Genomic DNA, 26,330 nt, shown 5'->3' on the forward strand with positions numbered 1-26,330 from the left:
CATGCTTAAATATATTTTAATTGGCTGCAATAATAAGAGAAAGACTTAAACAGAAGCCTTGGGATTAATAATTACTTTGCTAAAAACGATGAGTTCTTGGCTGGCATGTTTGCAGGGGGAGGGCTGTGAGCCCCTGAATGGCTGGAACCCTGGCAGAGAAGAGCCCAGGGTGGCGGAAGAGGGACATCACAGACAGATGCATCCTAGAGAGACTGGAGGACTCCGAGCTTGGGGAAGAGATAGTTAAAGCTTCCCCGTGAGAGCGAGTTATATCACGCAGCGCCAGTGCCAGGTCAGCAGTCTGGCTGGAGCTGGACCGGCTGGTGGCGCCAAGCAGTGCCAGGAACCCCTGGCAGCCCTGCAGAGGGTTCTCAAATCCAGATTTCACTGCAGCCCCGGCAGTGCTCTGACGACTGCCTCACTCAAGGAAGCTAAAAGCTGTGCTGATGTCTCCCAGACGAGCCTCATTGGAAGCACAGAACCTCACGGCTCGGAGCCGCTGACACCGTGACAAAGGGAGCCCTGCTCAGGTGAGACAAGGCTCGGGGGTTCGGCGGCTGGTTGTCTGGTGCAGGTCTCTGCCGTGTGCATGAGAAAAAGTCTGTCTGCAAGGCTGGACGCTGCTATCACACAGACTGATTTGCTGAGTCTTTCAGCATTTCCCTAATTCCTTTTTGAAAAGCAAGAGCTAGACTGATCATGCACCCGGGTCATAAAGCCCCCTCTAAAATCAGGGAGATGGCTTTAGAGAGGCTCCAGCCAAGGAGAAATCTAGCTCCGACTCTCAGATGTGTCAGCCTCTGCCCCAAATCCATTCAGCAGGTCCCCAGAGGTGATTCCTTTCCGTGTCTGTGAACTCATCATGGAATGCCGGCAATGGAATATTCCAGGGCATGTGGAGTGCTGGGTTCTAGTTCAGAATCTGTTCTAGCGGAACTAGGAAGCCCTGTGGTGTCGGGCAAATCACATAACCTCTTGGTGTTTCTATTCTCCATTGAAAATGTTGGTTAGGTGTTTGCCATGACAGGTTTGAGCTCCTTAGGGGTAGAACTGTGCCCTATTTACCTTTGTTTGCTGAGTTCATGGCACAAGGCCGGGGTGTTTGACACACCTAAAAATTATCCCAGGGCTTGGTGCTTTGGGGCAGAAAGGTGATGACAAGACGCAGGTGTAAACTTGGAAAAGCCATGAGATGTAGGTTAGAGTCTCGGTGACGTCAGCCAGCCATTCAGAGCCCCGTCAAATGACTACAGCCATGTTTTGTGTTGTGTGATGACATCAGTGCAGATGTGAGCCACTCTTAGGCTCACGGTGGGCACTGCAGCAGGTGCCAGCCCTGGTGGCCTCAGTTTTGTGTATGTCAGACCCCAGTGACAGGTCTGAGGGTTGGAGAGGAGACGGGGAGTGATCTCAGGCTCTGGGATGAGGGCATATTTGGAACAGTATGGCCAAAGCCCTGTCATGATGACCAAATGGCTTTGATGACTCTGAGCCATGCCCCAGTCGGAGTCCACCTCCAGGATGACTGATCCACTGGACAGGGGCTGGGGTTAGGGGGCAACACAGCTCTCTCAGTCAGGGGGATGTTCTTGTTTCAGTACCAAACAGATACATCCAGAAGGCAAATAGGACGTGTTGGCTTCCTGATTAAATCTCCCTTGCCTCCCTCACTGCCTTGGGGGTCCTGTTTGAGCTTCCTCCTTTGCCTGACTGCGTTGATATTGGAGAGCGTGATCTCCATTCTCTTGCTGGTATATTCCCTTCTGGCCTGACTGCGTTGATATTGGAGAGCGTGATCTCCATTCTCTTGCTGGTACATTCCCTTCTGGCTGTATTTCGGGAGATGCCCTGCTTCATTGCTTCCATGACAACTATTGCTTGTATTCTCCTGCTTGCTTCCCTATATTTCTCATCTGCGTGTCTCTGCTTAAGCTGGGCACTCCCTCCAGTGACCTGAATGACTTGTATTTATTGTTTAAGACTAAGCTCAGCTGCAGCTTCCTCCAAAATGCCTCCTTCTGCTCTTTCAGGTGTTTCTCTCCTTGCCCTGAAAAACACTCAGCATTGTATCTGTTACGTACGATTGTATTGCCATTATCTACACCTGCCACACCCCCTGTGCTCTTTGAGGGCAGGGACTGTGGTTTCACACCCTGATAGATTCAGAGTCCAGTGCAATGCCGAGCCCACAGAAGGGAGAACCTTGCCCACCTGTGGGGAAGAAGAAAGAACTTCTTCTTCCACTTCCTGGGAAGATAACAGGAGGCTTCCAAGCGTTTCATGGTCCTCAAGAAGACTGTGGCTCTGGTTGACAACAACCAGGAGAAAGCAGAAGCCCAGAGCCCAGACACCAGCACTGGGGGTGTCAGGGAGGCTGCAGCTCCAGGGCTGGGGGACACGGGTGCTCTGGGCTCACTGCAGGGAGAGAGACTCTTAGAGGTGAAGGCACCCGGCTCCTCCAGGGCTCGTAGCACCAGCCTTGCTTTGTGCTATGCTGGATGGGGTGGAGGCTGAACCCTGGACTCACAATGGAAGTAAGATTGAATGGTGGGGTAGACAGTGACGTCAAGCAATTAATGAGGATCAGATGCATTGTCAAATTATTTATTCCAGCATTGATTTGCTCCCAGGTGACAGTATGTGGTCTTAGGATTTGGGTAATTTGCACATTTTTTTAAGGCCCTGACTTTATCCGGAATGGAAGTCTGAGGCCCTCTGGTGTAGACAGTGAGGAGACCATCCTGGTGGAGCCTGGGTGCATGCACGCAGTATTTCTAATTAGCCATTCGGCAGGGCAAAGAGGACCATAGCCTCCATGGCTCTTCCTGTTGGACGTGACCATTCTTTGAGCAGAGATTGCTACAAAGGCAAAGCAGGAACAGCACGGACACCTAACCGAGCCCATGAAGCAGCCTTTGGGTGATGACCAACATCCCACACTGGTTTAGGCAAGAGAGGAAATGTATTGAGTCAGGTGACCAGGAAGATCAAACTCACATTTGACCCAGCTGGACCCATGGGCTGAATAAAGTCAACAAAAGTAAGTTTTTTGTTCATTTTTTCTCTACTTCTCAAGTTTGCTTTCTTTTCTGAATTTACTTCCTTACAAGCAAAGACTCCCCATGGATTGTCGAAGAGAACTCTGCCAGTTCTCATTAGTGACTCCAGCGATAAAAAGGATCCTTTCCCTGGAGTTCACGCACAATTCCTGGGTCCTTCGTTTGGCCCTGTTCGGCTCCAAACACATCCCAAGTACAGCCCTGGGGTCGGGGATGCAGTGTTCTGAGGGGCCCAGCCTCGGTCAGTCCCTTCCCTGGCCCTGCCCCACCCCCATATGAGAAGTGCGTGCAATAAAGCTGCAACCCAAACTGGCAGAGCAAGAGGAAAACTTAGAAATGATCTGGTTGATGTACTTCATTTTAGGTTTATTAATGCGGGGAAGGAGCAGTGCTGTGAACATGTTATATACCTACTGGTTACAATTCAGGGAATCCAAAGAAGGGAAAGATGAAAAGAAAAACCCCACATAATCCCCTAAAATGTACATGTACTTCTAATTATTTGATATTTTCCCCAAATACTTTTAAAGTTATCTACATCATTTGAAATATATCCATATTTTGGAGCCTTGAATTTACCCTAACCATTTTTCCTTGTCATTTATTTTTTAAAAAATTATTTAATGACCTTCCTTAACAAAAAAATTATCCATTTTATCAAAACTCATTCAGCCACTCCCCTAGTATCAATACTTTCTTTTTAGGGGTGAAGAAATTGAGGTCTAGAGAAGGCGATATTCCAAGATTAGCAGCAGAGCTAAGACAATCTTGTCTATATCTTATTTACCAAAGTTAACTTACTTATCTAAGGTCTTTATCTATATCTGTGTCTATATCTATATAGATACCTGCAAGACATGAAAAAGGGATACCATTTTTTTTCTTTTTGGTGGCTTTAAGAATTGGCAGATCGGCCAGGTGTGGTGACTCATGCTTGTAATCGCAGCATTTTGGGTGGCCGAGGCAGGTGGATCACCTATGTTCAGGAGTCAAGACCAGCCTGGTCAACATGATAAAACCTTGTCTCTACTGAAAATACAAAAATTAGCCAGACATGGTGGTGGGCACCGGTAACCCCAGCTACTTGGAAGGCTGAGGCAGGAGAATGGCTTGAACCTGGGAGGTGGAGGTTGCAGTGAGCTGAGACTGCGCCATTGCACTGCAGCCTGGGCAACAAGAGGGAGACTCTGTCTCACAAAAAAAAAGTGTTATCATATAAAAAAGAGAGACATATTTGAGCTGAGTTAAATGCTCCTCCCAAAATGAGGCCGCCTGAAGCTCTGATGAGAAGGTATCCTCAAGGGAAGGGCCGGTGTAGCAGGTGGAAGTTGGGTTAGTTACTGTGGAGCGCGGGAGGGCATCAGCAATGAGCTTTTCTACATTTTGCACAGATAGAGAATATACGAACAATGGACAGTGTTCATGAAGGGCACATGTAGGTGTGGCCTCTGCCTGCACATTTTCGTTCATTCGGTAGAAATTGACTGCTTCCCTACTCTGCCAGGCACCGTTCTAGGTACTGAGGAGAAGCAAAGAAAAAGTAGGTGCTGTGCTCTCAGTGCACTCATATACTAGGCATGGAAGGGGGCATAGAAAATTAGACAAAGAATGGAAATGAAGACGACCAGATGCAGATGGATGTGAATTCAAATGGCAAACAATGACAAGGACTGGAGAGCACTGGACTGGGACTAAGGTGTCGAAGTGGCTACTTAGGAGGTGAGGGCTCGGATGGATTGTGATGGAGAAGATGGGTGGGGTGACAGAGCACCTCAAGCCAAGGCAAGCTGGTGCAAAGGTCCTGGGGTAGGTGGTGCAGGGCTTGTTTGAGGAACAGAAGGAAGGGCGGTCTGTGTGGCTCATGGCTGAGGCTCAAAGGAAGGTGTGGAGCAAGTCTAGACTGAGGTCAGCGAGAGGCAGGGCCGGGTGACGTGTCTGTATTTCCGTCCAAGTGTGCTGGGAAGCTCTCGGGAGGTTTGCAGCTGACTAGTGCCACGCTCTAATTCCATTTGGGAAGATGACATTGGCTTCTCTGAAAGCGCAGATTTTATGGAACCAGGAATGGCAGCAGGGAGACTGGTGAGGAGGTGACTGTGAAGGTCCAGGCAGAACACTCTGCTGCCTTGTACTGGCTTGGAAAAATCAGCCGGGAGGGGCTGCGTGGAGATCGGTCCACAGGCCACAGCAGAACTGAATGGCACTGGTGAGGGGTAGTGAGGGGTGGCTGCTTAGCGAAACGTGAGAATTAAAGGGAAGCCTTAACATCTTAAAAACATACGAAAATACAACACCCAGTCTGTTTTTCCTTCTTCCACTTCATTCAGGAGAAAAGTAGACAAGTGGGAGATACTGAGTTTCAAATAATCCAACACTCAGGCAGATTGCCTGTAGCACGCTTACCTGTCACCAGCGCAGTGAGGGAGGGGCCTGCGCCACCTCACAGATGAGCCACAGGGTCCTGCAGCTCCTTAGGAGGGCAGCCAGGTTTGGAAACCACTCCTCCTGGCTCATCTTTCCTGCCCAAAGCCCCACACCAGCTCTGGAGAAAGCCTCAGGAGAGGCTACACAGGTCTCAGTTGCCTGTGGCATTTGAGTGGCCATGAAGGATGGAGTTTATGCTCCTGGAATAATTAGAGCCGCTGCCCCTCATCTGCAGAGAAGACACGGTCACTTGTAACTGCAGAACTCCTGGGCCTCGGTTTCATATTGGCTTTAAGCTGGAGGCTGCTGTTACCTCCCCTCACGTTTCAGACCCAGGTTCCCCTGACTCCTCTCACCCCCTCAACCACCCCGTTAGTGACCTCTAAATGAGCAGCTAAATGCACCCTGCACTGAGGGCTTCCAGTGTCCTGAGCCAGCGAAAAGGAACCTTTAGCCAGGCCTAGAGCAAAACAGAATCAGCCTTCGCAGAAGTGGTTTCCCAGCCATGAGCCTGGGGGGGGCATGGATGGCTGCGGGGGGTGCTGCCAAGGGCCCAGGTTCTGTGCTGGAAACAGGAGCACCCCAGTGGACTCGGAAATACAGCGCGGACGTGGGTGGCCTCAGTCGGAGCCGCCTCCCCCATATTCCTGCCCCAGCCTCTCTCCGGGCTTTCCTTCCAGGCCCTGCAGTTCTGCATTCCTTAGGAAGCCTCTTCTTCCCCTGAACTTAACAGCGCTCATTATTTACCTTCCATTTTGCACGATTCTGTCACTGGAGTCTGAGAACTCTTTCCATGTGCAGAACAAACATTTGCACATACCACAGCACGCAGCCAGCTGTCGTGTGCCATGTGCTGTGCTCCTGTATGCACATCCAACATGAAGTGAACCTTCTCTGTTGCTGGCTTTTTCCAGGGTGTGGGTATCTATCACAGATTTCAATTCTTTGTAAATATTTCAAAGGAAGAAATTGAAAGCGATGATGTAACCGTTGTGAAATTCCCCATCAGAAAATCAGAAACTGATTAAAACTGGAATATGCAAAGCCAATATCGATTTCAACAGCAAAACCAAAATCAGGACAAGCGACACAATATTTTCAAAATTAAAAAGAAAATGAGCTCATGTGAAGAGATGTTATCATCCTGCCTCACCTGAATATGCTTTTGGATCCACAGCAATCATTCAGCTAACGTTAACATAAAAAAGAAAGAAATTTTTCCACGTCTGTATTATTAGCAAATGAATTGGACAATTAATATTTTGTCTGCTTTAAAAGGTTGTTTTAATAATCACAATTTTAAGCGTTGTATATTTATGACAATATCTTTCATTTTGAAGTTATTTTTACTTAGTGTTTATTTTATGTTAATGTGCTCTCTTTCTGTTCCTTAATTATTGTCAAAAGTCCATATTAAGTAGAGATAATTTTTGCGGGCTATCAAAATATATAATCTTGTTAAAATGTATTGGCTCATAATAACAAATTGTGTGTTTATTATAGCATGTGTTTTACAAAAAACAATCTTCTTTAATGTAACCCTATTACAGAAAAAAAATCAGTGTTTATTATTTTGGTCCATTTTTATTTTTATTTTTTAAAATGTGCTTTCATGGCTGGGCATGGTGGCTCATGCCTGTAATCCCAGCACTTTGGGAGGCCGAGGCAGGCAGATCACGAGGTTAAGAGATCGAGACCATCCTGGCCAACGTGGTGAAACCCCATCTCTACTAAAAATACAAAAATTATCAGGGCGTAGTGGCTTGCGCTTGTATTCCCAGCTACTCCGGAGGCTCAGGCAGGAGAATAGTTTGAACCCAGGAGGCGGAGGTCGCAGTGAGCTGAGATTGCACCACTTGCACTCCAGCCTGGCAACAGAGCCAGACTTCATCTCAAAAAAAAAAAAAAGTGTTTTACAAATACAGAATAACTTATCTACTCATGCTCTAAGATAAGGACTCCAGTGCAGATAGCTGCAGAAGCACAGACTGAAAATCACTAATGTTGCCTGAGGGAGGTGGTTAGGAAGCAGTACTGAGATAAGATGATTTAAAATGGGTTTTGAGGAATGCATAGGAGTTTGTCAGGCTGTTAAGAAAGAGAAGGACATCTCATAGTGTACAGCCTATATAAGCACAAAATACGATGGCAGAACAGTAGACGCTAGAAATAAAAAATACAAAGTCGTTGCAGTGCAACAAAAGCTATAACCCCAGAAGGAAGGCTGCATGTTAATAAATACAAAAGGAGGCTGAGCGGGGTGGCTGGCTTATGCTTGCAATCCCAGCACTTTGGGAGGCTGAGGTGGGAGGATCATTTGAGGTCAGGTGTTCAAGACCAGCCTGAACAACATGGTGAAACCCTGTCTGTACTAAAAATACAAAAATTAGCCGGAGGTGGTGGCGGCACACACCTGTAGTCTCAGCTACTTGGGAGGGTGAGGCAGGAGAATCACTTCAACCCATGAGGCAGAGGTTTCAGTGACCCAAGATCATGCCATTGTACTCCAGCCTGGGTGACAGAGTGAGATGGTGTCTCAAAAAATATATATAATAAAAATAAATAAATAAATAAATAAATAAATAAATAAATACAAAAGGAGACAGTGAAGTTGGGCTAGCCCGTGAGAACAGGATTTGAGCTCCTAGCCTTCTCACCTCCATTCTCACCTCTGTCTTCTCCAAAGCAGCCCAGTTTTGGAGCTCCAGTTTGTGACTGTGGGAGGCTTCATATCTGATTTAATTGGTCTTTTCAGGGCCACCTACCAGCTTGCACCTCCTCCGGGAAGACTTCCTGGCTCTCCAGTTCCCATAAGCATGTTCTTCTCTAACATCTTCTCGTGACTATTTAGAATCAGTGGTTCCTGTCCTCCTTCTTCCCATTTTCCACTTCTCAGGTCTCTACTTGGCCTGAAGCACCTTCCAGATCCCAAGAACTTCCCACTTACTCCACATGCTGACTCACAAATTAAGCAGATTCCTGTGGGACACACGCAGCCGACTGCTAACTGGCAGGGGTGAGCCCCAGGACTGAGCAGACCCAATCTCAGTACGCTGGGAACCAGGGACTCCTGCTGAGAAGCTTGTGCTGCCCATCGTCCTGCTCCTGAGGGGTCTGGTCCATGAACTAGCAGCATCAGCATCCCCTGCAGCCTTGTTGGAAATGCGGATCATCAGGCACCACCTCCAGACCCATGTGACTTGTATGCACCATGAAGTCAGAGAAGTTCTGGTCTTGTCCCACCACGCAGCGCTCCTGGGTCAAGCAGAGCCAGGTATTGGCAAGGCGAGGAACTTCCAGCAGGGCCTGGGGCCTGGCTACTTTCCTGGAAGGAAACCTGTCATGTTGATGGCAGTGACACTTACTCCTGCCTGCACACAGGCATCGTCCAGTGTGAACCAATGTCAGGCCCTTTTCTCAAAGATCTGTTGAAATTGGTCTGGGATGTTCCCAGGAATGGGTCCTGTTTTGTTCTCAGATTATTCTAATCTGTGCCTAGGGTGGACCCAGTGGCCATCAAAGGACAGAACATTCTTCTCCCCAAGATGACAAGGGATGAGGAACCCAAGCTGTCCCATTGGCATGGTCCTCGGCTGCCTGGGCCAGATTTCTTTAATCAGCCTGGCACAGGGTAGCTGGGCACTGAACACTCAGACCTGGCATGAACCCAGGCCAGAGAATAGCTTCCAGGGAGAGCCAATATTATAACTATATCAGTGGAGAGGATCTGTCCAAGAAGAGCCCTCCGGGAGGGTAGAAATGATTCCTTCATTCACTTGTAGAGAAGCTGGGCTCCGGCCCTGGCCCTGGTGGGAAGTCACTCCACAGGGGCCCTCCAGCAGCCCGGCTGTGAAGCTCCAGGTTGGTGGCCGCAGAAGGCTTCAGGGTGCAGCCCTGCAGTGGCATTAGGAAGGGCTGGGATGACTCTATTCTGAGATAGAGTAAGAATTCTCTACATGGCATGTGAAGCACCATGGCCTGACCCTCACTTGCCTTTCAAGCCTCCTTTTTGGCATTTCCTGACCCCAAATTCACATTGCAATAAGGAGCGGCACACGCACGGCAGTTCCCTCCTCTGGCTGTTTTTGGACGCCTACCCACTTCCTCAGGGGCTCGCCCATGTCCATACTCCTCACATCTGAAGCGTCATCACTTTCCCCGGAATGACTTCTTGGTCCTGCCCAGTCTGGGCTCCGCATTCTTCTCTGTGATTGGTGGTTCCCACCCCACTACAGGCAAGGATGTTCAAAGGCCCCCTGAGTCATCTGGCGCCACCTCCGTCCTCCACAGAGCCTATGTCCCACGTCCTTCTTTAGAATCACAGTAAACCAAGCAGTGTGTAAAATCTGACATTGCACAGTCAAGGTGTCTAACATTTGGGAAAGAAAATGTGTGCTTCCCTGGGAAACCCACACAGGACTTTTCCTGACATTCAGCTGGACCTCCCCCACTGAAGCCTTTCTCTGAGTTCCTGCCCCAACACGAAAGCTCCATGGCCTGGGAAAGCAAACCCTAGAGCCAGGGCTGGCCAGTTGCTGCCCACAGCAGAGGTCCAGCACTGCCTATGTTATAGCTAAAACTAAAGCTTTGTGGGCGCACACCCACACCCACTTGTCTAGATGTCGACGGTGGCAGCTTTTAGGCCACAGCCGAAGGCAGAGCTGATTATTTGCAACAGGAACCGCGTGGCCTGCAAATTTGAAACTCTCTAGCCCTTGTTAGGAGAAGTTTGCCAACCCTGGCTCCAGAGAACCCTGAAACCAACCCTTGGCACTTGGGGTACTGCTCCTTGTCTGAAGCATAGTCTTATTTTCTTATTGCACTTGAACATAGATAGCAAGCTATGTCTAATATGATTGAGTTTTAGGGTCCCTGAAGAGGTGTAAGACTTGGGGTCAGATGACCTGGTTTTAACTTCCAGTTCTGCAATCCACAAGGTCTAGGGACTTGAAAAAGTAAGAAAGTGCCTCCAGTTCTTAGTCTCCCTGTCTGTCCAGAGATGGAGCTCCAGCCTCCAAATGGACGTAAAGACTTGGTGAGTAAGGGAAAGGCTTGAAAACGCTGCCCAAGCGGCCCTCCAGAGGAGATGACGTCATGCAAATTCATCTCGTTGGGAGGGGTCTGTTTGTGAGTGACGTTAGATCTCTGTCCAAATCTGCCCTAGAGTGCAATTACTTCTACTGCCAAATTCTACCCTGTCCCCTTCTTACTTTCCTGCTTTCGCCTCTACTGTCTTCCCAACCTACCGTCTCGAAGATGCTGCACAGGAGCACTTATCTAGGGCACCTTTTATCTCAGTCCAGCCTCATCCCAGCCTTTCCTAAGCATCCCACGCCAGGGGCACACACGCCCACCTCTCCATCCTGGGTAGTGGCCAAGCTGAGCCTTGCCTGGTGATACTTCATACTCCCCAGCAGTGAGCACAGAGGCTCAGCACATAGTTGCTGGATGGACTTCACCCATTCCCTATTCCCTTTCTCTCTCTCCTTCTCCAGTTCCCACCTGTTACCGGTAGCTGACAGTTACTCCACAGCAGAAAAAGATGAAGCAGGCAGCATGGGACCAGAGAATAGATAAGAAGAAATGAACTAGCCCAGTGTTGCACCCACAAGCTCAGATTTTGAATAAAACTTTCTCTATCTAATAGGACTTAACATCTATACAACTACCTGGAAGGTGGTAGAAAGAGAGGAGTTTGTCGTCTGTTGCTTGTGGATTGTATACACAGAAGTGTGTGTGTGGGCTTCCCTATTATTTGTAAAGAGATAGCCACTATCTTCCTATTCGTTTTGTACTCACATTTTGCCCCTGGATGGCAGGGTAGAACTGATTAGAAATAAGGCTGGGAGCAAGCGGGGAAGAGACGGCTAACACAGACTCAGCTCGCAAACCTAAGTCCATGCTCACTGTTGAGATGATGCGGCGTGCAGGCAGAGTGGCCACAGAGCCTGTATCTCTACATCCTGGTCCAGCCCTGCGAGGAGCTGAATCTTGGCTTCCATGCCATGCCAGGTCTCACAGTTTTCATGGTTTTATTGGCAAAAGTGATTTAATGACTAAAATTAAACAGAGTCAGTCATTTGAGACCATCGGGAAACAATAAATCAATGTGAGAATGTGAGTTTCCCAGAAGGCTGAGCATTCATCTTTTAAGCTTAACTTTTTCATACTTTGGTCATTTTGTATATAAATCCTTTAAATTTATTATACAATTTCCTTTCTCCTTAAGAAGAGCAAACAACATATATTGTGATGTACTACAGTGATATTTTCGGAATTCCTCAGTAAAGTTTTCTGCTCTTTTAAATAGCCTCAGGTTACTGTATCTTTAGAGTTTCTATGTTAGTTTTGGTGGTTTTCAAAGCTTTATTTATTTATTTATTTTTCTGTCAGTTGTCAGCTCTTATTTCTTCTGCTATTGATGCATTTTCCTATAATAGCAATGTTTCTCTGGAAATTTTTTTTCTAATTTAAGAGAGAACTAGAAATATGAATGAGGAAGCTAGTTAAATATACATATATAAATTAAGAGCAACCTGAATTTGAGTGAAGATTTAGAGAGTTCTAAAGAAAGCCAAGGACATGGCATTTATAACAAGGATTTTGTAGATTTCACTTCAACTGATACACAGATATTTTATTTGTATATTTTCTTATTTTGTATCTTCTTGCTATTTAGTTTCTTATTTTGTAGGTTTTGGCCATTTTACTAATTAGTGAGGTTGCTAAAAGGCTAGGTTAGAACTATTTGAAGTATATTGACTGCAACATGAATATTTCACTTTATATGATGATATCAAATGTTCAGATTCAATTAAGTTGTTTAAATACCTGATGAAGTGGCTAACATATACGAAACCCCTCCAAGTCTAAGACATGATTCTGTTCTCTGAAGGTGACTCAGGAAGGGTAAGGGAGTTCATATCCCACATCCTAGACAAGAGCTTGAGTGCCATGACATGTGGACTCTCTAAGCTTTCTTGAAGAAATTTTCTGGATAGCTGAACAAGCTCTCTAAGAAAAGACAATTTTCTATTTTTTTCTTTTTCATTTCATTAAAAAGATGACTGCAGGCATTCACCATCTCAATTTTGGTTACTCACATATTCATATTATGTTTTGAATACAAAATCTGCATGTTCTTGGCCATGAGTGCAAACAGGATGTCATAAGCAACATCTTCTTCTGCTCCCTACAGCTGGTGCCTCTGCGTGTGTGTGTGTGTGTGTGTGTGTGTGTGTGTGTAGCTGATGCCTGTGTGTGTGTGTGTGTGTGCACGCGCGCATGCGCATGCACACGCACACATAACATTTGTCAAATGGATGCTTTGATGGCCTTGGGTCTCAGGTCCATTTTTGCCCGATGAATGGCTGTGTGACACCCTCAGTTTGTGAATTCCATGCCTGTATATATTTGTGTAATGGACTAAGTGAGGGCTCCTGTCACCCAAGATCTGAGCAAAGAAAAGTGGTCCTTGGAAACTCAGTCCCGTTGACACAGACATGGCAAAGCCAAGGAGCCACGCAGGCAGCTGACACAAGAAGCCGAGCCTCAGGCTCAGTGCAGCAGGGAGATGCGCCCCAACTGACTTGGACAGTGGGTCATTACCAGGAGACACACACGGGCCTGGGGAGAAAGCCAGAGATCTCAGACAAGGACGTCTAAAACCCTGTGCAGAGCAAAGAACTATGTTGTGGAAGGAGTGTGGCTTAAAGGCTAAAAGTTTGTGACTTCTGCCTGGTATCACTGACAGAGGACATATGTCCTCCATTGGGAGACCAGTCACCAATCCAGACACAGAACTGTTTTCTGAGGTTGGCTTAGTGATGAAACAAACAAAAAAAACCATACATATATATACACAAATATAATGAATTTGAATGTCCGTCTCTTTGGAAGGCGTGCCTCCCCGTCTTCCTCAGGCCTCGCTACTCTCTGTTGTCTGACACTAGGCCTACTTCACACATTTATATTATCTACCTGTTCCCTCTAAGCATTTGCATTGTTAACTGTATATACAAAATGTGTTTACCTCTTTTTTCTGTTCGCAGTTGTGGTTTCCAATCTGATCAGGGAGCTAAAACAGCGGAACTGATGGCTAGGCAGAGCCCAGAGTGTGTGAATGACGTCCCGGCCTGGCCGTGACGGGGGTCCAGCATTTGCCTTCGGCCTCGACTGGGGTGTATGTAGTGTGGCTTCTTTCTTCTTGAACTGTAGAGTCCTGGTCTGTAACATGCAGAGTTAATTGTGACATTAGAAACCAAACACACAAAGCACAGATTACAGTGCCCGACACCTCACGGGAACTCAATACGTGGAAAGTCATTATCACCGTGGTGGTGATTTTATGATGATTATTTTTATCAGTGTAACTTATGTCAATGGACAGGAGTGATAGCTGAACAGCGTTGGAATCACCCAATGCAGAAATGCTTATATTCATAAACTTCCACGGCTCCTAAGCAGGGTGTTTCTTATATCCAAATACAATAGACGTGGAATTCTAAAGCCCCAATTAAGTGGAAAAGGTCGCTTGAGAGGTAACAATAGGCCAGAGCCAAGCAACACCAGAAAAGCTACTTAGTTTGGCAACCTTTGTTAAGAAGAATCCTTCAGAAAAGGCCCCCTCAGAATCCTCTGAAAGGGGCCTGAACCAGCGTCCGTCCTCGGCCTGTCACACACAGGGTTAATTGAACACTTGGGCTGGGGGTGGGTCCCCCTTTTGTAGCAGTCACCGGTCACAAAACAAAAACCAATTGCTGGGTTCAGAAAGGGCTTTCCAGCTTACGCTCTGTGCTGAAATAAGCCCTCCAATTCTTCCTCCTGTTTGGCCAGGAGGAGGTGAGGACAAAATTAAATCTTTCAAATACACAGAGTTTGCTGAAAAAGGTGAAAGTTCCATCGCAAATTCCTGATGGAATGCGGGCTCTCTGTGGAAGCTTTGCTCCCTTTGTCTTCCGTGCTGTGGGTGCATCGCTGGCTCCTGCAGCCGCGATGGTGGGGGATGGGACTCTGTCCAACCGAAACCCCAGCCCCCCACCTCCCTGCCCCTCAGTGCCCCAGTCTCCCTGCCCACCCCCATCCTCACCTCGAAATATTAGTCTGCACTCTGTAATTAAACCTGGGGGACCTGGAGATTTTGGATTCCAGTGGAGGAAGGCGACACTCAACACTCGCCCCGGACCCTGCACCCTTGCAGCCGGAGATTTCTTTAGTCACACATGGCTTCCCAGGTAAACATGCTTGGAAAAGGTTCCAGGCGGAAACTGAATGAACACCTTACACTCGCTTGTCAGGAACCAGTTTGTTTAATTAGACAAGCACAAAATTATAACATTGAAAAATATAAAATTGTAGCTAAAAATGGAGAGTTCACCTAGCTTTCGCAAGTCCTTCACAGAATATCTTTCTTAAATAAAATATTTTCTTGGCCACTAAAGGTGTTTATTTTCTATAATAGACAAACTGGCATAGTGAAAGATAAGGGCTCTTGTTACCTAACGGCTGTGCTGTAAGGATATTACGTGTTCTTAGCCAAAGTGTTTAATTTCTTTGGGCCTCAGCTTCCTTCCTGTAAAATGTGTATGATTTTGCCTATCTGAGAATATAATCTGGGGATTAAATCTGAATTTTTTCTGATTTAATTTTTCTAAATACTCAGTCCAAAATTCAGATTAAATTCAATTGCTCTAATTCATAGATTTGATTCTTTAATTGGTGAAATAATAGTAATAGGCACGTTTCAAACATGTAGATGTGCAAAGCACTGCCCTAATTCACCTGCACGTGCCATCCTTTTAATTCTCGGAGTGGTTTTGCACTTGGACACTTTTATTATTCTCAACAGACAGACAGTGACACTCTGGGTAAGTGAGGCTAAGCAGCAGGCCGCAGGCCTTAGAGTTAGTAAGAGACGGAGCCCAGATTCAAAGTGAGGTCTGCTGACTCCCACGCGTGTGCACTGAGCAGGACCCCATCCATCCTCAGTCGGTGCACGATATTTCACGCAGAGGAAATTCACATGGTCGCTCCATTTGAGTGTCCTTTTCTCATTTCTTCTGGTTCAGCGTTTAGTTGGAGGTCTACCTGGGAATGTTATAACCTCACGGAGGTTCTGGACGGACAGTCAGTTAACACACAGGTTCTTTATTTCTGAAGTAATCCTGCCCAGTTGCTGTCCACCTGGGAAAGATGGGAAGGCCAAGCATGTCGCAAAAATGTCTCAGACACGCACCCAGGATGGCCCCACAGGCTGGTCTTGGGAGAGGTCCCTTGTGTCGAGGGACTCTCTCTGGGTCTTTAAAGTAGTAGAATGGCTTAGTCTGGTATTTTCTGTAGGTGGATGTGTGGACCCCAGACCTGAAATCTCCGTGCCATGGAGTTCCAGTCACCAAGGCACATTAAGCTTAGTCACCAAGGTCACAGAGGAGTGAGAATCACAGGCAGCCTTTTCTAACCACTATTGAGACACCTGGGTCTCCATCTGTCTTCCTAACACGGTGAGCATCACCTTCAGGTGTGGACTATCAAAAGGCAGGAGACCTGGGTTCCCATCCTGGCCTCACCATTTCCCAGTGACTTGACCACTGTACCCGCCCTCCTCCTATGCTCATCTCTCTGACTGTGAGGTGGGAAGACAGAAAGGCAGGTAAACAGTCAGGGAAAATTCCTGGTATGACACAGGACATTGGTGATTTGGATGTGGAGAGACTTGATTTTTCTTTTTCTTCCTGCTCAAGGCACATTCTGAAGATGCTTTCATAGCAGGCATGAAGGGAGCCATTTAGAAAGAGAGATGCTTTACTGGGGTCGAGGGGAGGTTCGGATCCCAGGTTCTTGGTAGGGTTCTAGGCTGAGATGGCCAGTAGTGTTAGTAATGGTGGCGGTGGTTATAGTGATGATAGCAGTAATACTTATAATTCCCAGATATCCGTTGCTTGATGAGGATTTTCTAATTCTCACAAATCTTTTAAGGTAGGTAATTTATTTTTTCTATTAACAGATGAGGCACCTGGCACCTGAGGAAGTAACTTATGCAAGATTCAGGGCCACAAAGGGGAGCTGTTTGTTTTAGCCTAGACTGATGTGAGCCCAGTTCTGCCCGTAGTGGGTGGAGAGCTCTTTCCCAGCAAAGCCCAAGCCTCCTTTGCTTCTGGGACCCAGTGCCTGGCCCCAGCCAGTAGACAGAGCTGCTCTGGTAAATCTCCCCATTTCTTCCATCTCCCACGACCGTGGACTCACTGCAGACAGGGGCAAATGCCTCTGTCCTGCTTGTCTCCCTATTTCTGTCTTAATTCTCTCCACTCTTCTCCCCTCATACACAGCAGTAGAGAAAGTAGCAGAAAAATACTGGATGCTACTTGATGTTAACTGAAAGGTTTTCTACAGTCCTGCTGTAAGGTTTGTGTGTGGAGGGAGAGGGAGGGATGAACGTGCATTCCGAATTGCATCCCCTGCAGTCTGTTCCTGTTTGCTCCGGGTCCACCGGTTGGAGCCAATCCTATGGTAAGAACAACTCAGATTCTCTCTCACTCTTCTTCATTCTGCACGGCCACCGGAGAGAGTTTTTCTAAGGTCAGTATTAGCTGCCCATGACCTACCCGTAGGGCAACATCAAAGTTGCTTAGGATGTCATGAGCAGCCCTCCACATTTGCTCCTCGCCTGCCTGTCCAACCCTTGTTCTCCACCTCCCTGCTGTCCCCACACCACCCCACGTGTCAATGTGACCCCACCTCCTCTCTAGTGTCAACCTCACAGATACTGTTCGCATATCTGTAGTGGACACTTAAGGTGACTCAAGGTATATCTGCTGAATCGATGCATAAAGTAACAGTAGCCAAACTGCGCAACCCGCAGCCTCCCAGCGGCCCCACCTGCAGTGCTTTCTTTAATCATCTCTCACATACTCTTCAGCTCAGAGGATTCCCAGTGGCCTGTCAAGGCTCAACTCCAAGTTTTCTCTTCTTCTCTGGAGCTTTTTCTGTCTTATCTTTCCCCAAGTAGGGTTAGCAGAGTGTTTACTCTCCTTGGGGCTCATTTTCTCAGAAGCAGTAGTAACGGGAAGGAAGCCACGCGGGTGCTTTCGTGGGGAGTCCTGGGGTTCTAGTGAGTCCCTTGTGTTGTTCTTCAGGATCTTCTAGAAGAAACACTTTCATTCCTCATTTTGTGTACACGTCCTCTGTCCTTATTACCTCTCAACTCAAATGCCATTCCCCCGAGAGCGTCCCAGTTCTATTTAAAATGAGCCCTGACTGCGTTCCCTCCGGTGGCAGGCCCGAACCCACCCCAACACCCTTTCTCAATTGCACACATCTTCACTTGGCTTTGCAACAGATGAGCAGCTTCTTGAAGGCGAGACCTCTCCATCAATTTTACTTTGCAGAGGCTTCTGCTAGAGGTTGTAGGATTATGGCATTGACCAAGGCACGGACCCTCCCCTCAAGTGTTTATCATCAAGGGGGTATCATAGACATGCACCATCGGCTAAAACACAGTCATCTGAAAACTATCAGGGCCACTCAGAGAAAAGTACACTTTCTTCTGCGGGAAAATCAGGGAAGACGCTAAGAAGGAACAGGATTTAGTCTTGACCTAAGGAATGAATGTGTTTTAATAGGCAGGTTTTGGGGTAAGGTGGGGTGATGCGGAAGTCATCTGGAGCTAGAGAAGCCAGGTAAGAGGGATGGAGTTTGATCATGGGTAACAGTTGAGCAGGGAGTAGGAAGAGGGAAATTTTATGTCAGCTCATTACTCTGGAATCCATGTTTTTCAAATAGCCTAAGATCCTAAGCAATGACTGAGTATTGAACAGACCTCAAGGATTTTAAAATGTCACACACACATACACACACACACACACACACGTTAAACAGGAGTAAGATCCACCTAAGATGCACATGAACATTTATCATTCCAAATATTTAAACTTGGCATTATGCTGATAATCCCTAATTAAGACAGTGCCCGATGGTTAAATACATGAGATATAAGATAAGAAATTAAAGGCCAGGACAGACATAGGGCACTGACTGAGTTGATCAGGTAAGTTCCATGTGGACATTAGTATCCATTCGGTATGCTTTCATTATTCAAATTATTGTACGTAGACTCGAATACAGATTGGTATACTGGATCACCACAATCTGTGACAGGCACTGAGTATATGGCGCAGAACAAAAGAGCTGTGGACGCTGCTCAGGAAATCTGGAAACTCGTTATGCATTTGCTGTGCCTGTGTACCCCTGTTTGGGTGTGGCCTGGCTTCCGGAAGAACTGTCCACAGCCCCCTGCATAGAACTGCAGGGTGGGCACTGGGGGTCATCACAGAGTCTCACTTGTGTCCTGGGAGCTACCATCAAACAGGGGGCAGAGGCTCGGGTGGATCGGAGCCTTGGAAAGGTCCTGATCATCCCCAGATTCAGGTTTTCCTTTCAAGAAAACTTAGCTCAGAAGGTCGTGGTGAAGCTTCATGAGACAGTGCCTGTAATGCCTGAACCACGTGGGGTGGTATCCAGCAGGTTCTCCCTCAGTATCCAGTCTCCTTCCTCCTCTCTCCCCAGCTGATGGAGTAGAGATTTAGTAACAGCGTTTTCATAACAACGAAGTCCAGTAACAATTCCAGATCCAATTTTTCTACTGGTTTGGGAACTTGGCTATCTTGGAGTATTGGGTGCTGATGACTTGACCCTTGAATGGGTCCAGTTCTTCTTAAGAGCCCTCCATTGCTAAGCCACACTTACAATCCCAGGATGCAAACATATCCCCATTCCATGGACAAGCATTGTCTTATTCTGTCCACCAGGGCCAGGATTGCCAAGAGATTTCCCTGGTGCAGCTTCCAAGAGCCCAGACCACTCTGATGATCATGGTATTGTTCCTTTAGTCTACAAGAAAATCCCGCTTTCCAGGGATGGAGCCGAGAAGGAATGAGCAGTGAGAGGCGGGTTAGATAGTCCTAGCTGAAGAGCTGTACCTGGCTCAGGCTAGCAGGTGTATGTCATTGTCAGACACACAGGGAGAGGAGGAATGTAATCTGAGGGAGTCCTTTTGGGGAGCTGCACACGCAGGAGGCCCTGGGCTCCAGTTTAATGGGCAGTTTGCCCAGCCAGCAATTTTCCAGCCTGAGCCAGTAGAACCACTACAAGCCTTTAGAAAACAGAGAAGAAGGCAAAACTACCTTTCTCCAGTTAGGTCTGTAGGAGACTCTACTCACGCCTCAGGCATGAACTCCAGAGAGCAGCGCAAGCCCAGGCTGACCACATCCTCCACAGGCTCCTCCACTACCTGCTTCCAGGCTGATGTTCTAGTACTGGTCATTTCAGGCTATGACGATGATCTCACTGGACCCCTTCTCCATTAAGCAATGAGATTTTTCGGGGAGGGACTGTGCCTTATTCATCTGTGTGCTCCACCTATGACCACAGAAATCAGAAATACTTCCCTATAAAGAAGCATACCCGTGTAGCAATTCCCCTCATTTACTCTTTACCACATCTAGCACAAGGGAACCTCTTCTCACCAGACCTCTGTGATGAAAAACACCACCAAAAGCCCTCTGATACTGAACACTTATTTTTTAGTTGAAGTTCATTTGAGACCCATGCCTTTGCTCTGCCAGAACTTGCGGTTTCTTGCTAACGTCTCGTTTTCCCTGCACACCCAGCACTCCCCTGCCACAGGACCTTTACACTTGCTATTTCTTCCACAGGAAATGCTGTTCCCATAGATACCTGCACTGTCCCTCTCGCAGGTCCTCTAGGACTCTGTTCAATGTCACCGTATCCATAAGTCCTCTGACTACCTTGTTGAAAACTGTAACTCCTGTGTTCCTCCATGCATCCTCCGTCCCATCTTCCTTTTAATTTGTATCCATAGCCCTCATTATTACCTAACTTGCCGTATGCTTTGCTCTTTATTTGTTTATAGTCTGTTGCCCTGTTTTAGATTATAAGCTGCCTGAGCACAGGCATGCGTGTCTGTTTCGTGCACTGCGAAATCTCCTGTGTCTAGAACAATATGTGACACACCATAAGCAGAAAGTAGATACCTGTTGAATGAGTAAGTGAGTAAACCATGGATTGAAAGCTCAGGTAGGGAGTTTATCATCTGTTGGCCATTGCCAACAGATGATGTGTCTGGGTCATAGGTCTCTTAGCAGGTGGGGCAGCTACTACGTCTCACCTGGATGCAGCCCCAGTGACTGAGATAGACTGGCTTCCTGGAGACTGACTGTCTTCCTCTAGGGCTGGGTTGGGAATTGCGAGGCAACCTCACACAGAAACAAAGAGTGGTGCTTTGGGCCCTGTTGGGGAGCGTGTGATACCAGGAGGAGGGTGTGTGTTTTAAGGTCTGACGGCTATGGCCTCTGTTCCCTTCTTTTACATCTGGATATGTTTCATCTGGCCAGTCTTTTGAATTTTTGAAGTTTTGATTTTTCCATCTAAATAACTAAAATATAGACACCAATTCCTAGTTTGATGGGTTTCTGTAGATAGATGCTCAATAAATGGTTGTGGAATGGCTTGTAAGAAATCAGAAATATTTGTACACCTCCTGGCATATAGGAGTCGCATAGAAATGGCAGGTGCTATGATGTAAATGGGGGCAATGTTCTCACCTCACATAGTTACAATCTCAAGAAGTGCCCCGGGGTGACCACCAAAGGGAGAAGGAAGGCAGTGTTCCATGTTCACTGGAAGGAAGGCAGCGTTCCGTGTTCACTGGCAGGAAGGCAGCGTTCCGTGTTCACTGGAAGGAAGGCAGCGTTCCGTGTTCACTGGAAGGAAGGCAGCGTTCCGTGTTCACTGGAAGGAAGGCAGCGTTCCGTGTTCACTGGAAGGAACGCAGTGTTCAGTGGACAACCCAGTTCCACCATGTACAAGCCATGTGCTACCCTCCTCATGATCTGAACTCTGAACCTCATTAGGAAGCAGGAGACAATGACCATCGCCTTGGTCAATAGGTGTTTTGATGATCAGTTGGAAACCCAGGCACAGCATGTCTGCATTCTGGGGGTCTACAGTAAACATTAAATCTTCCTTTCTTATCTTCCCCCTCATCTCAGTGCCTCCAAAGTTTCTACCCATGCTTTCTTATTACTTAGATTTTCAAAAATTTTTTTTTGTGTGTCTGTGAATCACTTACTATTGCAGGGTACTAGGCTTTATGAAGAAGACAGTGAGCATGAGTATTTAAATATTTAGAAGGGCAAAGTAAGACATTTATGCAAATAGTTACCAGATCAGACTCCTCTCCTCAGTACTAGACGGCTATGATAAATACCATGCGGGCTAGGGAGAGGAGAGCCCGTTCTTCCTATGTAGAAAAAGGGAAGCTTAAAAGGAAATGAGCTCACGAGGCACAAAAATACATGGAGAAATTCTAAATGCAAATTAGTAAGTGAAAGAAGCCAACCTAAAAGACTACAGTATGGTTCCAACTATGTGACATTCTGGAAAAGACAAAACTATGGAGACAGTAAAAGATGAGTGGTTGCCAGGCACTGGGGGAGGGAAGAATGAGTAGGTGGAACACAGAGGGTTTTTAGGGCGGTGAACCTACTCTGTACGACACTATAATGGTGGATAAATGTCATCATACATTTGTTCAAACCCATAATACTGTAAAACACAAGCAGTGAACCCTCATACAAACTGTGGACTTTAATTCATGATAACATGTCAGCATTGGTCTATTAAGTGTAACAAATAAAACAAGCTGAAGTAGCATGTGAATAGGGGAAACACTGCTGAGGGGAGAAGGAGAGCAACACTGAATTCTGTACTGTCTAATCTATTATTTTATTCACATAGACTCATTACACATATTTCTGAAGCACATGTGACATTTTGTTACATGCACGCCACAGTGATGATCAAATTGCCACGTTTAGACTACTTATCACCTCTAATACTTATTTGTGTGGGAAACATTTAAATCTAATCTTCCAGCTATTTTAAGATATACAGTAAATTATTGTTAACTGTAGTCACTCTCTGTGCTGTAGAACTTATTCCTTCTATGTAACTGTATGTTTGTATTCGTTGAGCTACCTCTCTTCATCCCCTCTCTATGATAAGAATCATTCTGCCCTCTATCTCTATGAGATCCACTTTTTTGGTTTCTACATACAAATAATGGCACGTGATATTCATCTTTCTATGCCTGGCTTATTCCACTTAAAATAATGACCTCTATTTCATCCATGTTGTTGCGAATGACAGGACTTCATTATTCTGTATGGCTGAATAGAATTCCATTGTGTATGTATACACCACATTTTCTTTATCCATTCATCCATTGATGGACACTTAGAATGATTCCATATCTTGACTATTGTGAATAGTGCTGAAATAAACATGGGGTGCAGTATTCCTTGATACTTATTTTCTTGCCTTTGGATAACTACTCAGTAGTGGGATTGCTGAATTGTATGACGTCTCAGTTTTGTTTTCTTTTTTAGAATCTCCAGTACTACTTTTTTAATGGCTGTACTAATTTACATTCACATCACTCATTTATAAGAGTTTCCTTTTCTCCACACCTTTGCCAGCATTTGTTATTTTTGTTTTTTTAATAACAACCATGCTCTATGGATTGAGATTATATTTGCTTGTGGTTTTAATTTGCATTTCCCTGATAATTAGTGATGTTGAACATTTAAAAATTATGTCTATTGGCCATTTGTCTGTTTTCTTTTGAGGAATGTCTGTACAGATCCTTTGCCCATTTTTGAATGGGATTACTTGTTTTTTGATGTGGGTTGTTTGAGTTCCTTGTACATTTTGGATATTGGTGCCTTGCCAGGTGAATAGTCTGTGAATATTTCCTTCCCTTCTGCAGGTAGTCTCTACGCTCTGTTGATTGTTTCCTTTGGTGTGCAAAAGCTTTTTACTTTAGTATATTCACATTTGTCTGTTTGGTTTGTTTGTTTGTTTGTGTTTTTGAAGTCACAGGCATGAAATATTTGCTCTATACCCATGTACCAAAACATTTTTATTATCTTTTTTCTAGTAGCTTTATAGTTTCAGGTCTTAAGCTTAAGTTTTTTATTCATTTCAAATTTATTTTCATATATAGTAAAATACAAGGATTTAACTTGCTAATTCTGCATATGTATATTCAGTTTTCCCAGAATCATTTATTGAAGAGAGTGTCCTTTCTCTAAAGTATGCTCTTGGTGCCTTCGTCAAAAATCAATTGTCTGTAAATACGTGGATTTATTTCTGTGTACTCTATTCTTTTCCATTGGTCTATGTGTCTTTTTTTATACCAACACCATGCTGTTTTTCTTGATATAGTTTTGTAGTATATTTTAAAGTCTGATAGTGTGATGCCTCCAGCTTTGTCATTTTTGCTCCGAATTGTTTTGGCTACTTGGGGTCTTTCCATATATATTTTAGGATTGTTCCATATTTTTCTATTGTGTGATGTGTGTCTTTGGTACTTTGATAGGGATTGCAATTAAATCTTTAGATTGCTTTGAGTGATATGATCATTTCAAAAGCGAAAATTCTTCTGATCCATGAGCATGTGATGGCTTGCTGTTTGTTTGCATCTTCATTTTTTTCATCACTTTTTTGTGGTGTTTGTTGTAGAGATATTTTACATTTTTAATTAAATTTATTCCTATGTATTTTATTAATTAATTTTTTTGTAGCTGTTGTAAATAGTATTGCTTTTTAGCTAGTTCATTATGCGTATGTAGAAATATTACTACTGGGTTTTTTATGTTGATTTTGTAGTAACTTTACTGAATTTGGGGTTTAGTAGTTCTAAGAGTTTTTGATAAAGTCTTTCATATTTTCTTTTTAAAATGTGCATACACACACACATTTCAATAGTTTTGGGGGTACAAGTGGTTTTTGGCTTCATGGATGAATTATATAGTGGTGAAGTCTGAAATTTTCGTGTACCCATCACCCAAGTAGTGTACGCTGTACTCAATATGTAGCATTTTTATTACTCACACCCTCCCTTCTGAGTCTCCTCTCAAGATGGATCAAAGACTTAAATCTAAGACCTGAAACCATAGAAATTATAGAAGAAATCTAGAAAAAACTCTTTTGGACATTGCCCTAAATAAAGAATTTGTGATTAAGACCCTGAAAGCCAGGTAGAGTGAGGGAAAGGAGCCAGTTTCATTTTCTACATGTGATTCGTTTTCTCAGCATCATTTGTTGAATAGGGTGTTCTTTCTCCAATTTATGTTTTTGTATGTTTTGTTGAATATAAGTTGTTTGTATGTATTTCGCTTTATTTTTGGGTTCTCTAATCTGTTCCAGTAGCCTATATATCTACTTTTATACCAGTACCATGCTACTTTCATTACTATAGCCTTGTAGTATAATTTGAAGTCAGGTAATGTGAAGTCTCTGGATTTTTTCTTTTTGCTTAGGGTTGCTTTGTCTATTCAGGCTCTTTGTTTTGTTCCATATGAATTTCGTTTTTTTTTTTCTAATTCTGTTAAAAATGGTGTTGGCATGTTGATAGAAATTGCATTCTCAATCAAAAGTTTGACTTTGTCTTGTGAATCCCAGGCAGAGGCCAACTCTTATGGGCAAATTCCAGGTGAGATCAACCTGGCTTTTTATCCCTGATCTGAATCTGTATATTGCTTTAGACAGTATGTGTATTAGTTCATTCTCATACTGCTATAAACAAATACCTCAGACTGGGAAATTTATAAAGAAAAGAGGTTTCATTGACTCACAGTTACACATGACTGGAGGGTCCTCAGGAAACTTGGAATTAGGTCCTCACATTTCAAAAATCAATCATGCCTTTCCAACAGTCCCCCTAAGTCTTAGCTCATTCCAGCAGTAACCCAAAAGTCCAAGTGCAAAGTCTCATCTGAGGCAAAGCAAGTCCCTTTTGTCTATGAGCCTGTAAAATTGAAAGCAAGTTAGTTACTTCCTATATACAATGGGGGTACAGGCATTGGGTAAATACAATTGTTCCAAATGGAAAAAAAATGGCCAAAGCAAAGGAGTTACTGGCCCCATGCAAGTCCAAAATCCAGTAGGGGAGTCATTAAACCTTTAAGCTCCAAAATGATCTCCTTTGACTCTATGTGTCACATCCAGGTCACGCTGCTGCAAGAGGTGGGCTCCCACAGCCTTGAGCAGCTATACCCCTATGGCTTTTCACGGTACAGCACCACGCCCGGCTGCTTTCACAGGCTGACAGTGAGTGTCTATGGCTTTTCTAGGTGCATGATGCAAGCTGTTGGTGGTTATACCATTGTGGGGTCTGGCGAATGGTGGCCCTCTTCTCACAGCTCCACTAGGCAATGCCCCAGTGGGGACTCAGTATGGGGGCTCTGACCCCACATTTCCCTTCTGCATTACCCAAGCAGAGGTCCTCCATGAGGGCTCCATCCCCTGCAGCAAACTTCTTCATGGACATCCAGGCATTTCCACACATCCTTTGAAATCTAAGCAGAGGTTCCAAACCTCAATTCTTGACTTCTGTGCCCTGGTGGGCTCAACACCACATGTAAGCTGCTGAAGCTTGGAGCTTGCACCCTCTGAAGCAACAGCCTGATTTGTACATTAGCCTCTTTTAGCCATGGCTAGGATGCAGGGCACCATGTCCTGAGGATGCACTGAGCAGGGGGACCCTGGACCCAGCCCATGAAATTATGTTTTCCTCCTAGGCCTCTGGGCCTATAATGAGAGGGGCTACCATGAAGGTCTCTGTCATGCCCTGGAGATATTTACCCCATTGTCTTGGCATTACTTATGAAAATTTCTGTAGCCAGCATGAATTTCTCCACAGAAAATAGAATTTTCTCTTCTATTGCATTGTCAAGCTGAAAATTTTCCAAACTTTTATCCTCTGCTTCCTTT

The 26,330-nt window shown here is 45.4% G+C and overlaps 1 long non-coding RNA gene across 5 annotated transcripts in view; it reads left to right on the plus strand.

Moving 5' to 3' along the window:
• Nucleotides 1-251: 251 nt before the first annotated feature.
• LOC105709832 (uncharacterized) overlaps nucleotides 252-26,330 on the plus strand; it is a 91,046-nt gene continuing 64,967 nt past the window's right edge. For all 5 annotated transcript variants that reach the window (XR_002477920.2, XR_002477919.2, XR_002477923.2 and 2 more), the window contains exon 1: nucleotides 252-530. This is a non-coding gene — a long non-coding RNA (uncharacterized LOC105709832). The remainder of the gene's footprint in view (nucleotides 531-26,330) is intronic.

This window comes from Aotus nancymaae, unplaced genomic scaffold (genome assembly GCF_030222135.1).
Source record: "Aotus nancymaae isolate 86718 unplaced genomic scaffold, 86718_ANA_hifiasm-v0.15.2.pri h1tg000057l, whole genome shotgun sequence".
In the NCBI taxonomy this organism is placed as follows: domain Eukaryota; kingdom Metazoa; phylum Chordata; class Mammalia; order Primates; family Aotidae; genus Aotus; species Aotus nancymaae.